The 14,883-nt window shown below is 43.5% G+C and overlaps 1 protein-coding gene across 1 annotated transcript in view; it reads right to left on the bottom strand.

Annotated features, from left to right (window-relative positions):
• Positions 1-14,883, bottom strand: part of LOC143380058 (uncharacterized) — a 44,224-nt gene that overhangs the window by 25,137 nt on the left and 4,204 nt on the right. The window lies entirely within an intron of this gene.

Below are 14,883 nucleotides of genomic sequence, written 5' to 3'. Positions count from 1 at the left end.
GAGACAGGAGGATTGCAAGTTCAAGGCCAGCCTCAGCAATTTAGTGAGATACTATATTAAAAAAAAAGAAAGAATAAGAAGGGGTGGGGATGTGGCTCAGTAGTAGAGCACTCCTGGGTTTAATCTTCAGTTTAAAAAGTAGAAAAGAAATGATTGATCTTGTGAGGACATGATTGAGGTCTTCAGTCTTTATGGCACTAAATACAGTAGAGGAAACACATTTTGCCCAATGTCTACTCTATGGAAGGTTTTAGAATAAGGGCTGAGAACTGTGCAACAATAGAAAGTCCTCCTGCAGATCGCATCTCAAAGCAAAATTCTCCAAGTCCTCATGGTGTTGTTACTCGAGGATACGGTGAACTTCCTTCCTCTGGTAGTGTGCAAATCTGGATGACAACTTGAGGCTGTTATATAAAAATTTCAAGCAATGTGCGGGTAGACGGAGACAATTTCAGTGTTGAAATTCTGTGATTTGTTCAATCTTATTCTCTCATTGAAAAGTCTCCCAAGTGGAGATTTACAGAGGAAGGCTCAGACTGACCATTTCTGTTTGTTTCTGGTACCAGGGATTGAACCCAGTGGTACTCAACCACTAAACCACATCTCCAGCCCCTCCCTCTCCCTCCCTCCCTCTCTCTCTCTCTCTCTTTAAGATAGGTTCTCACTGAATTACTAAGGTCCTTGTAAAGTAGAGGCTGGTCTTGAATTTATGATCCTCCTGTCTCAGCCTCCTAAGCCTCTGGGATTGCAGGAATGCACTACCATACCTGGTTCAGATGGTCTCTTCAAGTTGGAACAGAATATTCCACAGTGGCTAGGTGCAGTGACACAAGCCTGTAATCCCATCAGTCTGGGAGGCTGAGGCAGGAGCTTTGAAAGTTTGAGGCCAGCCTCAGCAATTTAGCAAGGCCCTTTCTCAAAATTAAAAATACAAAAAAGGCTGGGCATGTGGCTCAGTGGTTACACACTCCTCAGTGCCATCCCTGGTACAAAACAAAACAAGCAAACAAACAACAAAATACCCAAACCAACCAAACAAAAAAAGAATAGACTGCGACAAGCCCAAATCCCTGCTTTAAGAGACAGGCCTTCTTGCTGGGTCGCGTGTACTTGACAGAAGAGCAGAGAGAGGGAGAATGAGGGCAGGTGAACTCACTCCCATGATAATGAGTCTGGGATTAGGGCCTTAGTCCAGCTTCGAGGGCAGAGTCCTCGTGACCTGCACACCTTTTCAAGGTCCCACTCCCAGGGCCAACACAATGGCATTTAAATTTCAACATGCATTTGGAGGTAACAAGCAGGTCCTAACACTCCTTAAACCAGCAGCCCTTATATACATTCCTAAAATTTAGAATTCAAGGGTAAGAAACCAGATGGTGAAATAGGATGTCTTTCTTCCCCGTCTCCCATCAGGGAATTTGCGCTTTTATTCCTCACCAGCTTGAAACTCTGGAACCAGAAGCCCTGAGGTGACCAAGCTGCTTTCCCCAGGGAGTGCTCCCTGGCCCAAGGTGGATCCTGGCCAGTGACCAGGGATAAAGAAAGTGAAAGTCCAGTCTCCAGCTGGAGAGGGAACTCTGATGGTGTGCCTCCGGGCCTGTCTTGCCATCACAGCAGGGTGGACTTGACCTGGAACCAGGCCCCGCTGGCGCCTCCCCGCCTCCCACAGGCTTTTCCCAACAGGTAACAGGTCTGCAGTACATCATGGGCCACCTCAGCTTGCTTCCAGGGAAGCTAAGGCCCTTCTCCCTGACCCCGGCCCGCCCAGGAGTCAGGCTGGCCCCTAACACCTGCTGAGAGCCACGCCATGCCTGGAGGTGCTGATGGCTTTTGTGCCCATGTGGGTGCCTGCTTCTGAATACAGCTGGCGCTGCGGAAGGGGTTGCCAAGGAAGGGGGTGAGACAGCGTCCTGGGGACACTGCTTAACCCCAAGAGTCACACAAAAGTTTATCCTCCACACACATTTTTTTGTTTTGCTGAAGCCATTTTGGTTGTGTCCGTGGGGCTGGACTGGCACACTTGTGCACTCCATTCTTCTGGGGACCTTCCTTCAGCCCAGCTACAGGGGACATATGGTGTTTGCAGAGATGGAGACAGGTGATGCAGAATCTAGACATTCCTTCCTAATTATCCAAAGGAGAGGCCGTTGTGTCCAGTGCTCTGTGTGTGTGTGTGTATAATTTAGTAGATCTTGTGTTCTCTTGTAAAATAGATAAGCCACATAATATTTTTTATCATGAACTCTGTTAATGAAACACTTGGAACCCATCAAAATGTACCAGAACATAAACTTTTCCAGGCCAAAAAAAAAAAAAAAAAAAGATTGACACCTAAGGAATACACCTAGCAACACCATCTCAGCCAGAACATAAAGTGTAAAGTTCCTGTAATCCAACTGTGGTTGCCAACCACTGCAACTACCTGTGAGGGAAAAAACATGGGCGTTTTTCCTTACCTTGTTGGCAAGACACTCTTCACCCTCTAAGCAACAGAGACGGTTCCTGGATTCACCATAGAGGTAAGGAATCTACGTGGCTTACCAGGCACAGAAATCCACCTGCACTTGCACACAGCTTGGGACGATGCTGTCGCCCAGCAACTGTCAAACGACTCCACTGCTGATGTCACAGACAGTGTCACAACAAGCAAGCACCATGATTTATGCATGCAGCTGCGGAAGGCTGGCTCCCCACTGCGGTAAGGGTCCCGGACAAGAGCCCAGAAAGGACGCTGGCAGTTTGACAGCAGTCACCGGGGTCTCCAGAAGGTTCCCATGCATGGAACTGGACGGAGATGGGGACTGGGACTAGCTAAAGTCCAGCGGGCGAAATGCTGCGCCATTTCATTAATGTGACTTCCAACTCCTCGTTCCCGCATATGTGAATTTTTATAGGTGTTTGTTTTGTGAGTGAATAGCAGGCTGCTGTCTCTTGGGAACCGTAAAAGGAACGGAGGCTTATAATGGAGAGAAAATACACGTTAGAGTGTTTCAGGTGGTGTGCTGTGTTCCAGGCGTTTTCCATGTATCATCTCATCCCCCAGAGCAGTTTCACTAGGTCAGTATCTTTAATTTCTTTCTTAAAAACCTAGGCCAGGCACAGTGACACACACCTCTAATCCCAGCGACTCAGGAGGCCCAGGCAGGAGGATCACATGTTCAAAGCCAGCCTCAGCAACTAAGGTGAGGCCCTCAGCAACTTAGCAAGACCCTGTCTCTAAATAAAAAAAATTAAAAGGGCTGGGGATGTGGCTCAGTGGTAAAGTGCCTCTGGGTTCAATTCCCCACTACCAATAACTAAGTAACTAACTAAATACCTGACAGGAAAATGTTGTACATATTTGTGGTATTCAAGATGATATTTTTATATATGTGCCCATTATGAAACGGCTCATTCAGGTTATTGAACATATTCATTATCAGCTTTACTGACGAGGAAACCAAAACTCACGGAGGCCCCCATCTCAGAATGAATGAGCGATGGAGACTGGCCCCCACTCTGCACCTGAGCGACTGCACAGTCTGGTCTTCTTGTGGACCTGGTGCATGTGTGAGTGGGAGGACTTGCGGCACATGAATTGCACCAAACCTCTGAGGATTATTTCCTAGTCAAAATTATAGTTCATTCCTTGGCTTGCGGTGCCTTCATAAAGGCTGCAGTGCCAAGTTGTGTCTGGTCAGGAAACGAGAACCCGCTGTGAAGTGTTTGGACAGAGGGGCTTTGGTTCTAGGAGGTAATTGTGAAAGTGTTGGGAGGGGTAGGGTTCAGGTGGGCAGCTGCGGCTGAAGTTCACATGGACTCCCTTCCCCAAGAGCAATTATAAAGGTGGGCACGAGCCCCTGTCCCCAAGAGAGAAAGACAAGTAAACAGCCCCACCCATTTTGGTGCTCTGGAGATGGACCCAGCCACACAGCTGAGAAGTGTCTGTCCCTGGACGCTCGCTGCCCCATGCACAGGTTGCAGCACTCGGCTCTGGCGGGTTCTGTCCACATCCATCCCCGCCAGCTGGGTCAGTATGGGACTTCTGCCAGAAGGGACAGCCTTTGAGGACCAGCCGCTCCCCCATTGCCATGAAAGCAGACCTGCCCCAGTAGATGGTGCTCATACCCAGGATGGTTCCGTGACAGTGACTTCCCCGAGGCAGGGGTGGGGAAGAGTCAAGGTTGGGCCTCTACTGGCCTGAGGACAAGGATGTGATTGGGGCCAGTGGATCACACACACGGAAGACAATCAGAGTCGCCAAGCTGACCCTAGCTCTTTGGTAGAAGCAGAGATGACTCAAAAGCCGAGGGAAGACCTGGGAGCAGCCTAAATTGTGAATGTGCTCCGCCATCTACATTCAGGTGCCTCGGCAGAGGATGGAGGCCTCCCGGATTTGAGGTGCGTGAGCAGTCTATCAAATCACTGGCTGACCACTAAGCTATGCAGGTGGGAGGCAACCACAGGAATCCAGATTAAAAAACAAAACAATCTGCTTTTAAGAAAGACATGAATGACTGCACACCACGAGATGGACAAATTTCACAGCTATAGTCCAGGTAAACTATTGAACAAATAATTACAAAACAACTTCCAGGGAAAAAAAGCAATCAGAATCCAGAGTGGCTACAATGACCATTTTTTAAACAAACAAACAAACAAATGACAAGACATGAAGAGTAACAAAAGTGTGACTCACACTGGGGGCGGAAAGAAACCAATGCAAACCTTCTTTGAGTTACTTCAACTGTTAGATTTGTCAAAGATTTCAAAGGAGACATAGTAACTATGTTCTAACAAATTAAAAAAAATAGTATTCACAGACATAAAGGAAAACACGACAACAATGAATGAACAATAGTGATTCTCAATGGTACCAATAAGAGATTATTAAAAAATGAAATAACTGGTGCTAAAGAGTACAGCAACTAAATAAAACCACACTGAGGCTGTCCAAGACAAGATTCAACATGGAAGGAGGAAGAATCAGTGAACTGGAAGATAGACTGAGAGAAATATCCAATCTAAACAACAAAGAATGGAAAGATGCAGAAAAATGAACAGAGCTGCAGTGACCTGTCTTCTACCATGTGTTCCAATATGCACTTCAGGAGCATTTCAGGAGAGGAGAAAGCAGAAAGGGGCAGAAGAATATATTTGAATAAATAATGGCTTCAAACTCCCCTAGTTAATTGGAGAGTATTAATCTACAGATCCAAGAAATTCAACAAACTCCAAGTAGAAGATCCACACCTAGACAGATTATAGTCAAAATATGGAAAACCAAAGACTCTGTTATCACTGAAGCAGAACCCAGAGACCAACACCAATACAATTCAGAATCAAAGAAAGCACAAAGGTAGTTGTGTGACCTATTCAAAGTGCTGAAGGGAGGAAAAAGCTGGCTTTCAATTAGGAGGTCTGTCTCCAGAGATAGTATCCTCCAAAAATAAGAGTGATCAAGACTTCAGGCTAACCCAAGTAGCTCAGTGGTGGAGCACTTGCTTTGCATGGACAGGCCCTGGGTTCCATCCCCAGCACCACACACACACACACACACACACACACACACACACACACTAAGGTCTGATCCTGTCTATGACAGATAAAAACTTTGTTTCCAAAAACTCAAATAGGTGGAGAATAAAATGAAGGGAAAAGAGACCCCTCACAGGCGGGGTGATGGAAGAGAGCTAGAGTGTTGTGCTGGGCGGAATGACGCCCCTCACCCCAAGTTCATGTCCACCTGGAGCCTGAGAGTGTGACCCTATTTGGAAATCGGCAATCCATTTACCCACTTCTGAAGATGTAATCAAGTTAAGTGTGGTCACACCAGATTAGAGTGAGCCCCAATCCAATGACGATGACTTCGTAAGAAAGGAAAATGTGGACACGGAGACACAGAAGAACGTCATACGCTAACAGACGCAGGGATTAGCATGGTGTGTCCCTGTGCCAAGACACAGAAGGGGCTGCTGGAACCTCCAGAGGCAGGAAGACGTGGGAGGGAAGGGCCCTCTCTACAGCCTTGAGAGAAAGCATGGCCCTGGCTTGAGACTTCCAGCCTCCAGGGCTGAGGATCAAGTTCTGCAGTTTTAAGTCATCCAGTTGCAGGAACTTATTGTGGCAACCTGCTACAAACAGCTATGTTATTACAAGATCAGAGAGAGAGACGGAGAGAGAGAGGGAGAGAGAGAGAAAGAAAAAATCTTAAGACCAACTGGTTGCCGTGGTGCACGCCTGTGATCCCAGTGACTAGGAGGCTGAGGCAGGAGGATCACAAGTTAAAGGCCAGCCTGGTAGCTTAGTAGAGACTGTGTCTTGAAATAAAATAGGAAAAGGCTGGGGTGTGGCTCAGTGGAAGAGCGTTTGCCTAATAGTGGGAGGCCCTGGGTTCCATCCCCACTAGTGGGGAAAAAAATAGAAGTTAAAACAACAAATATTGTTAGAGACAAAATAGGAAATTTTGTAATGACAAAAAAGAACCAGTACACTGGAAAGATGTGACAACTATAAATATCAGTGTCCTTTGCAGCAGAATTAAGAGGGAAGCATGAAATCCAACAACAGACAGTGTGGACCTCAGGCCCCCTTCTAGACAATCAGCGGAAGGGCTGGCTCATGAAATCAGTGCTGTCAGGAGAACGTCCCCCCACATACGCAGAACGCTCGCCCGGGGGGACAGGACACACATGCTCTTCAGACACACTGGGAACACTTCCTCAGACCACATACGATGACATGCAAGTCCCAATGTATGTGAGAGGGGCAATCAAGGCGTTTCCTCTGACCACAGTGGATTTACGTTACAAACCAACCACAACAGAAAGAAAATTTGAAAAATTCTTTAACATTTGAAAATATGTAACCAATGAAACAGAACAGCTTGTATTCAGAGAGGAGTCATCAACAGATTTGTAAAGTAGACCCATGTGCCGGGAGATGGCCCTTCGAAACCAGGAAATGAACATCCTCATTCAGTGGGATGGCCCCACTCTGCAGACCTGCTTCCCCTCGAAGAGTGCTGATTTTAATCCATCCTGAACACGTGCCATCTATACTTGCTAACGTCCCAGTTATGGAGAGTTCACTGTGTGCCTGCCATGTGCTAGGCCTTTGATGCGTCATTTAGTCTTCATGATTGTCACATCATTATTCCATTCTTCAGAGAGAGACTTCAAGGCTCAGAGAGGTCAAGCAACTTGTTTGGAGTCACACAGAGAAAAATTTGCAGAGCTGGGATGCTAGAAGGGACTGGGGTGCCATAATCCCCTTCTAGGGACATCCCCAGTGACCTAAGGACCTTCCACCAAGCTCCACTTCTTAAAGGTTCCACCACCTCCCTGTGGCACTGCCTTGGGAACCAAGCTTTATGCCCAGGGGCATTTAGAGGACATTCTAAAGCCAAACTACAGCAGCCCATAAATATTAGTAGAGTATGTGCAAGGAGCCTTTGCCAAGGTCAACCTATCAGAGAAAAGCAGACAGAACATTCTCAACTACACCCTTCCTTTGCTTTTTTGGTACTGGAGAGAAAACCCAGGGGGCCTTCACCTCTGAGCCACATCCCCAGCCCTTTTTATGTTTTATTTTGAGACAGGGTTTCACTAAGTTGCTTAAGGCCTTGCTAAGCTGCTGAGGCTGGCCTTGAAATTGTGATCCTCCTGTTTCAGCCTCTTGAGCTGCTGGGATTACAGGCCTGTGCTAATAAACTCTTGCTTTTGGAGAGTGTCTTTTCCTAGCTTAACTTCCAATTGGTACAAACTCATCAGCTCTTTACAATTGGAACCTTCTTTTTTCTTCATCAAAAGGTTTTTAATATTTATCTTTTTTACTTTTAGGTGGACATAATATCTTTATTCTATTTTTATGTGGTGTTGCGGATCAAACCCAGTGCCTCGTGCATGCCAGGCGGGCGCGCTACCACTTGAGCCACATCCCCAGCCCATCAAAAGATCTTTAGTAAGCACTTACCATGGGACAGGCTGTATATGAGAAGCTAAAATATATCACTGAAACCATGTGGCCCTTGATCTGGAGCAAATGAAGGCGACAGCAAGTACGTTGAGGTTAGCACAGTGGTTCTGGGGAGAGAAGAGGGTGAGGAGATCTTTGTCTGCAGAGCTCAGGGATCAAAGACTCCACTGGAGCAGGGGGAGTTCCACCTCCAAGATGCATAAGAGTGATCAAGACTTCAGGCTAACCCAAGAGTGAGCTGTCACATCCAGTGTCCCTGGGAGGTAGAAAATGCTGGCTAACAAATGGTATTGGTTAATAGAGATTTTATGACCCATGCATTGCATGGCTCGGCAATTTTGGAAGTGTTCATACACATTCAACATGAAACTCCCTCTGACATACTACAATTTGACCTTGATGATGACGGGCACTGGGGCACCCTGGTGGAGGGAGTGTGGCACATGCTGTGGGAAGACTGAATGAGAATTCTGGTTTCCATGAGTCACCGCAGCTTGATGCATGCTGGCCTGGGTGGATGCTGTGTTCTATAAGATAGCATAGTAAAGGGGATTGGGGAGGGTTGGCGAGGCCCAGGGAAAGCACAGAGTGCAGCCAGAGGCGACTGCAGTTACAGGCATGAGATGATTGGGACGGTGTTAGGGACGATGAGGGAAAAACAATTCTGAGTTGTTAGGTGTCTAGGATGCTTAGAGGAGAGAGAGAGGAAGAGGCAGTTCAGAATTTGGAGGCTTGCTTCTTCAGAACATCATTCTTAGGCCCATGTAAGATAGCTACAGAGGCTCCAACAGAGTTTCTCCCCACAGCTAAGTCATGCCTCTGTGAGGTCAAGGGATTTGGCCACCCAGAGACCATATAGCTCCTTCTTTCCAGACTGTGCAAGGAACCTGGAAATCAGACTAACTGTCCAAATAGCCATCTCTATTCCTGGACCTGCATGGACTTCTTCCCTAGGTCTGTTCTCCCAAGGGTCAGTGGCCTTACGAGACCTGAGCCCTGGCAGAAGGCACTTGGTGGTAGGAGGTGATGGGAGGTGGAGTGCTGTGACCTGCACAGCCATTAATTCAGGTCACCAAACCAGGTGGTGAGAGGATGAATAAAAGACAAACAGACACACAAGTAGAGAAAAAGCTGGGTCCCAGTGTTTCACTAACAACCCTTGGCACATTTATCATATAGGTTTTAACATCAAAAGAATTTATTGTGAGAAATTTCTTCAAGGTTAACAGAACCAAAGTTGAGGCTATAAATAGCCCAGTTAGAACTATCAGCTTGCACCCATAATTCTCTACCCCTAGGCATCTGGCATTTGAACCTAAGGTCATGAACTGATAATTCCATGGCTGGCATGGAATTATCCTCCGTTTGAACAGGGTGTCACCACAGCAGCTGGGCATTCTCAAATCAATGCCTTTGCCCAGAGAATTCCTAGGAGGGGCATCACTTCTGTCGCTGGACAGCTCAAAGACCATAATTCATTCCCTGCTCCCAACATCTCCTCCTTTTTTATTTTTTAAGCACAAGTGATGGGCTATTATTTGAAATTCTCAGGTGTCTTCTTGGAAGATGAAGCATCCTATTGGTACAACACAAAAGAGAAATAATAGTAAACCCATAATTCCAAAAGTGTACCCTATTGAACATTTTAATATATTCCAAGGATTAAAACCATTTAAGTCATTAAATATCTGTTCAGCAAGCCACACAGGATCCACAAGATCATTCCTGCTTTCCTAAATATCCTGGATGTGATGTGTAATGCCATAAGGTCTAGATGGTCATTATTTCTCTGCCAAATGCCCATTAGATGCTTTTAACTTTTTCCCTATCCTAATGGGAAACGTTAAATTTTGCAGACGTAACACAAACAAATTTGTAGCCAACATGGCATCAAAGCTGATGTCTAAATTTGAGAGCAGCAAGCTCATTTTCTATATTAATGATAGTAGCTTCCAAAGCATTTAGTTTAGTCTCAATCTTTTCATCAATACTTACATGATTCTGTAGGGCTTTGGAAGTACTTTGACCTAAATTATTAATAAAGTGAGCATTTTTAATGCATATATATATATTTTTCCAGTTCTCTTTACTTTTACTTTTCCAGAAATGAAAACATAAGGAGATTGGATACAGGCCTGCAGGCCTTATAGCAGGGGAACTGCTTTACAGCTCCTGTCCACAGGTCAGTTAGGGGGCTGCTGATATAGTTGATGAAATCTAAGGCAGATATTAAATGTCACGGGTCTTTTTGCAAGCCACCATCACGGAAGGTCAGAACATTACTAACAAAGCCTCCAGGAGTCATAGATTCCTGATGTAGTCGTCTATCCATTCTGCAGGACCAATCCAAGACACATTCACTACTGCCAGGGACTTTATGTTGCACTGGCAAAGTATTAGCACGTTCCACCCATTTAGCAAAGGTACCCAATTCTCATGTAGTATGATTGGGGCAATAAGGTATTGGTGGATGCTCGAAGGGAAACACTGTTGTAGTTGGACATAATGCCTTTATTTTATTTATTTATTTTTATTTATTTTATGTGGTGCTGAGGATTGAACCCAGGGCCTTGCATGTGCTAGGAGGGTGCTCTACCTGAGCTGAGTCACAATCCCAGCCCTGTGTATTAATTTTTGACTTGTGTCTGGGGAGTCAGTTTTTCTTCCCTCTCTTGGGCCCTTTTTCAGAAGCCTATAGGAAGAGCTGATTTTTTCATATCTGTTTCTGTAGCATGCTCCATTCCAGAAACTCTACACAAGACCTTTGGCCCTGTAGATTAGGAACTCTCTTCTTAAAAGAGAAAAAACCCTGCTGGGCACAGGGCATGAAGCAGGAGGATCTCAAGTTCAAACCCAGCATCGGCGCTGAGCAATTCAGTGAGCCTCTAACTCTAAATAAAATACAAAATAGAGCTGGGGCTGTGGTTCGGTGATCGAGTGCCCCTGAGTTCCATCCCTGGTACTAACCCCCCTAAAAAAGGAAAAAGACTTAGATAACTTTAGCTGATTGTATGAGTTATATATAACCAGTTTAGTTTCATACAAACTTTTGAAATTTATCTCTACAAATCTATTGTAATTTAATTAGACATTTATAAACTTTTACCTTACCAGAAAAAGACTTTTTTATCCAAAACATTTCCCTTTACTTTTTATATTAAAATATATTTCATACCTAAAACCTTTTTATATTTCTTTCCTAGTTACTAATCTCTTTCCAAATTCATATTTTGAGACAATCCTTATGAAATTCTTCAATTTAGACAAATAACTTTAATAAGATAAATTACTTTTGCTTTTATAGTACTTTAATTTAAACCCAACTGAAACCTCTCACACTCTTTGTACATAAATCACACCTGACTGAATCTTAACTCTTACAACCTTGCTTTTAGTAAAGACACAGAAACAAAGCCATCTCAAACCTTTTTCCCATTTACCAGTTTATGAAAACACATATAACATTTAAATATATTTCAGTTAAGAGTGCTTGATTTTACATTTAGCAATTGATAGTTTAGCACTTTAACTTTGTAAATTAATCAGATGTTTCCTTTAACAAGCATATTTATGATTAATCCCATTTATGTTAAATCTAATTTACTCATTTTTTAACTGTAAAAGCCAAGATATTGAACAAATGTACTTAACAGTATTAACCATTTCTTTCCTGTTGAAGAAATATCCTAGAAGCAATGAATATTACATTTTAGAGATTTTATAGAAACCAATACTTTATAAGTTTTCTGACCACCTAGAAAAACATGAGTTAGTAATTTTAAAGACATCTTGATTTTTATCTGTTTACCCAATTCAAACTGAAATTCTTTAAGTTATATAAACTAAAAAATATTTGGATCCATTTATTTTAATTTAGGAGTGCTCTTTAACTATACATTAATTTTGATACCCTGTACATAATATATAGACACAAACACATATGTAGACACAACAACACAATACACAGGTGTGCACACAGACACAAAACAGACAAGAAGAAAAGATTGTGTAACTTTGTGTAAGCGGAGCTCCACAGACGGGAGGCAGTGTTAGGGATGTTTATCAAAGCCACTACTGGAGTTAGCCTATCAGAGCCTATCAGACTTTTACATTGTGACTTCAGCACAGGGCAGGCCTGCACAGTTGAAATGCCAGGTGTAAAATCTAACAGCCATGAGATCTCATCTGGTCCCTTGGCTGTGTACCTGTCACACAACTGTTTACCAAGTCTATCCCAGGTCTCTGAACTTACCACTCCCTCTTTATAAAAACAGGGGTAAATTTCAATAACTAATTTTAAAACTGTGACAACTGTGCCTTCCCTGATTTCACCATAGACTTGAGCACAGGCATAGCAATAGAGAGATCCCTTTCTTTGGATCCCAACTATCCCATGTTTACACCAAGCTATATATAAACCTGTTCCCCTCCTTCCTTTATCTGACACAGCTATTTTTTAGGAGCGTCCCACTCATCTGACAAATGAAAAGTTCCTGTGAATGTCCGGTTTCCCTGTTTGAATGACAACGGCCACAACCTGCAAGGATATTAATTCAGGTAACCGAATCCGGTGATGAGGGGATAAAGAAAAGACAGACAGAAAATAGAGAAAAAGCCGGGTCCTGGTGCTTCACTAACAACCCTGATGGAGAACCAGTGGCCATGAACAAGCTCAGCACATTTATTCTATAGGTTTTAACATCAAAGGGATTTATTGTGAGAAGTTTCTTCAAGATAAACAGACTGAGGTTGAGAGTAGAAACAGCCCAAATAGAACTATCAACTTACATCCGCCATTCTCCACCTGTGGGCAGCTGGCCTTTGAACTTAAGGTCAGGAACTGATAATTCCGCAGCTGGCATGGAACCTCCTTTTGCACAGAGCATCACCACAGCAGCTGAGCAGTCTCAAATCTATGCCTTTAAACAGGGAGTCCCCGGAAGGGGCGTCACTTCTGTCACCAGGCTGCTCTAGAACCATAATTCATTCTCCTCTCCTGACAGTGGAGCTTGAGTTTCCCGGCTCTGCTGTCCCTATGCATGCATGCAAGTCCCCCTGCCATGCGGAATAGAGTCAGGGAGAGAGGAAACAGGGTGGGCAGGAACCAGGGCCATATCTTTCGGGATTACCGAGTTCTGGTGTGGAATTCCTGTGAGTCTGAGAATTCCAAAACTCCTGGTCCCCCAGGTCATCCTTATAAAAGTGTATTTAGAAGGAAGGAAGGTAGACATTTTCTTTAATTCCTTGGCTTGGTTTGAAACTTTGAGATATTTATGGTGGACATTTAGCTGCGTGGCTCACCTTTGTACTCTTGCCCTGAAACTGTGAGATGAGGATCTGCTTTCTAGTCAAATATATTCCTTAGTTTCTTAGCACAACTCTCTTCTAAATCTTCTCTTTGCTGAGGGCATATATCTAAATAAGTATCCAAATTACTTCCTTTGTTAATTGGCTTGTCAGTTTTCAAAAATTATTCATTTGCCATTTCTCTTATACACCAGGCCAATCCTTTGTTGGATGCTGTGTGGATGGACACACGCCGGGCCTCTCATCCTGCTCTGTGGTTTTCCTTTGCATTCTCTTGACAGTGTCTCTTGAGACATGAAAGTTCTAATTTTCAAGGTTTCCAATCCATCAAAATTTCCCTTTATCCCTAGCTTTTTGTGTCTTTTTTTTTTCCAGGAGAGTTATGAAATTGTATTAATAGCACTCAAAGAAAGAACATTAGAACAAAATACCTATATATCTTAGTTAGTATTCTAGTTTCCTAGGACAGCTATAACAACCACAAATTGGGTGGCTTAAAACAAAACAAAACAAAACAAAAACCTTCTCTTTTGGTTCTGGAGGTTGGGTATTCAATATCAGGGCAGCCTTGGGACCTTGCTCTGTCTTTGGGCTGTAGCAGGGGACCCTTTTGTGAGTCTTCCTGCTTCTCATGGTTTCTTGGCTTTCAGCTGCATAACACTCCAGTCTCTCCTCTGTCTTCACACGTTCTTCTCTTCATGTTTTTACAGTAATGTCATAAAGATTTTCCTCCTGCTTCTCCTAAAAGCTTGATTGCTTTACCTTTTACCTTTACATGCATTAGGTTTTAGGGTATCTGAGCTGAAGTACCACCTTTATTATTAGCCAAGTGACCACGGGGACCTGGGTCTCTTTATACTGATCTATTTCTTTGAAACCCTGCTTCCTGAATTACTATATCTTTATATTTATTTATTTGTTTAAATTTATTTATATTTATTTATTTTTGGTACCAGGGATTGAAACCAGAGGCACTTTACCACTGAGCCACATCCCCAGCCCTTTAATTTTTTTTTTTAATTTTTTTTTTTTTTTTTATTTCAAAGACAAGGTCTTGCTAAGCTGCTTAGGGCCTTGCTAAGTGGCTGAAGCTGGCTTTGAACTTTCAATCCTCCTGCCTCAGCTCCAGAGTCTCTAGGATTGCAGGCGTGAGCTACTGCATCTAGCAATACCTTTAAATTCAAATTCTATAACTTTTGTGGATTGGTGTCTGGTAGCCTTCCTTCAGCCTGCCTTTCCTATTTTTGTTCCTCTGCATTTCTATATGAGCTTTAGAATTGTCCTGCCAATTTCTGTGGAGAGCTCTGCAGAGATTTTGCTTGAGTTGCACTGCAGATCCATTCAGCAAGAATGGACAGGCAGCTTTAACAATTTTGAGTTTTCTAATCATGATCATAGTGTATGTTTCCTTTATTTTATTCTTTAAATTCTTTTTTCATATTTTGTAGTTTTCAGTGTAGAGTTCTTGCCTAGTTTTCATTAGTAATCTTAAGTATTTGACATTTTTTGATGCTACTATAAATTGTATCTTTAAAATTTTTCATTTTCTATTTCTTTGTTGTTGACAGAAATACAATTAGTATTTATATATTGACCTTATGTCTAGCGACTTAAGATTTG

This window comes from Callospermophilus lateralis, chromosome 14, assembly GCF_048772815.1.
Source record: "Callospermophilus lateralis isolate mCalLat2 chromosome 14, mCalLat2.hap1, whole genome shotgun sequence".
Taxonomy (NCBI): Eukaryota; Metazoa; Chordata; class Mammalia; order Rodentia; family Sciuridae; genus Callospermophilus; species Callospermophilus lateralis.
Note: the sequence above shows the minus strand (reverse complement) of the source record. Positions and strands in the feature narration are given on the sequence as shown.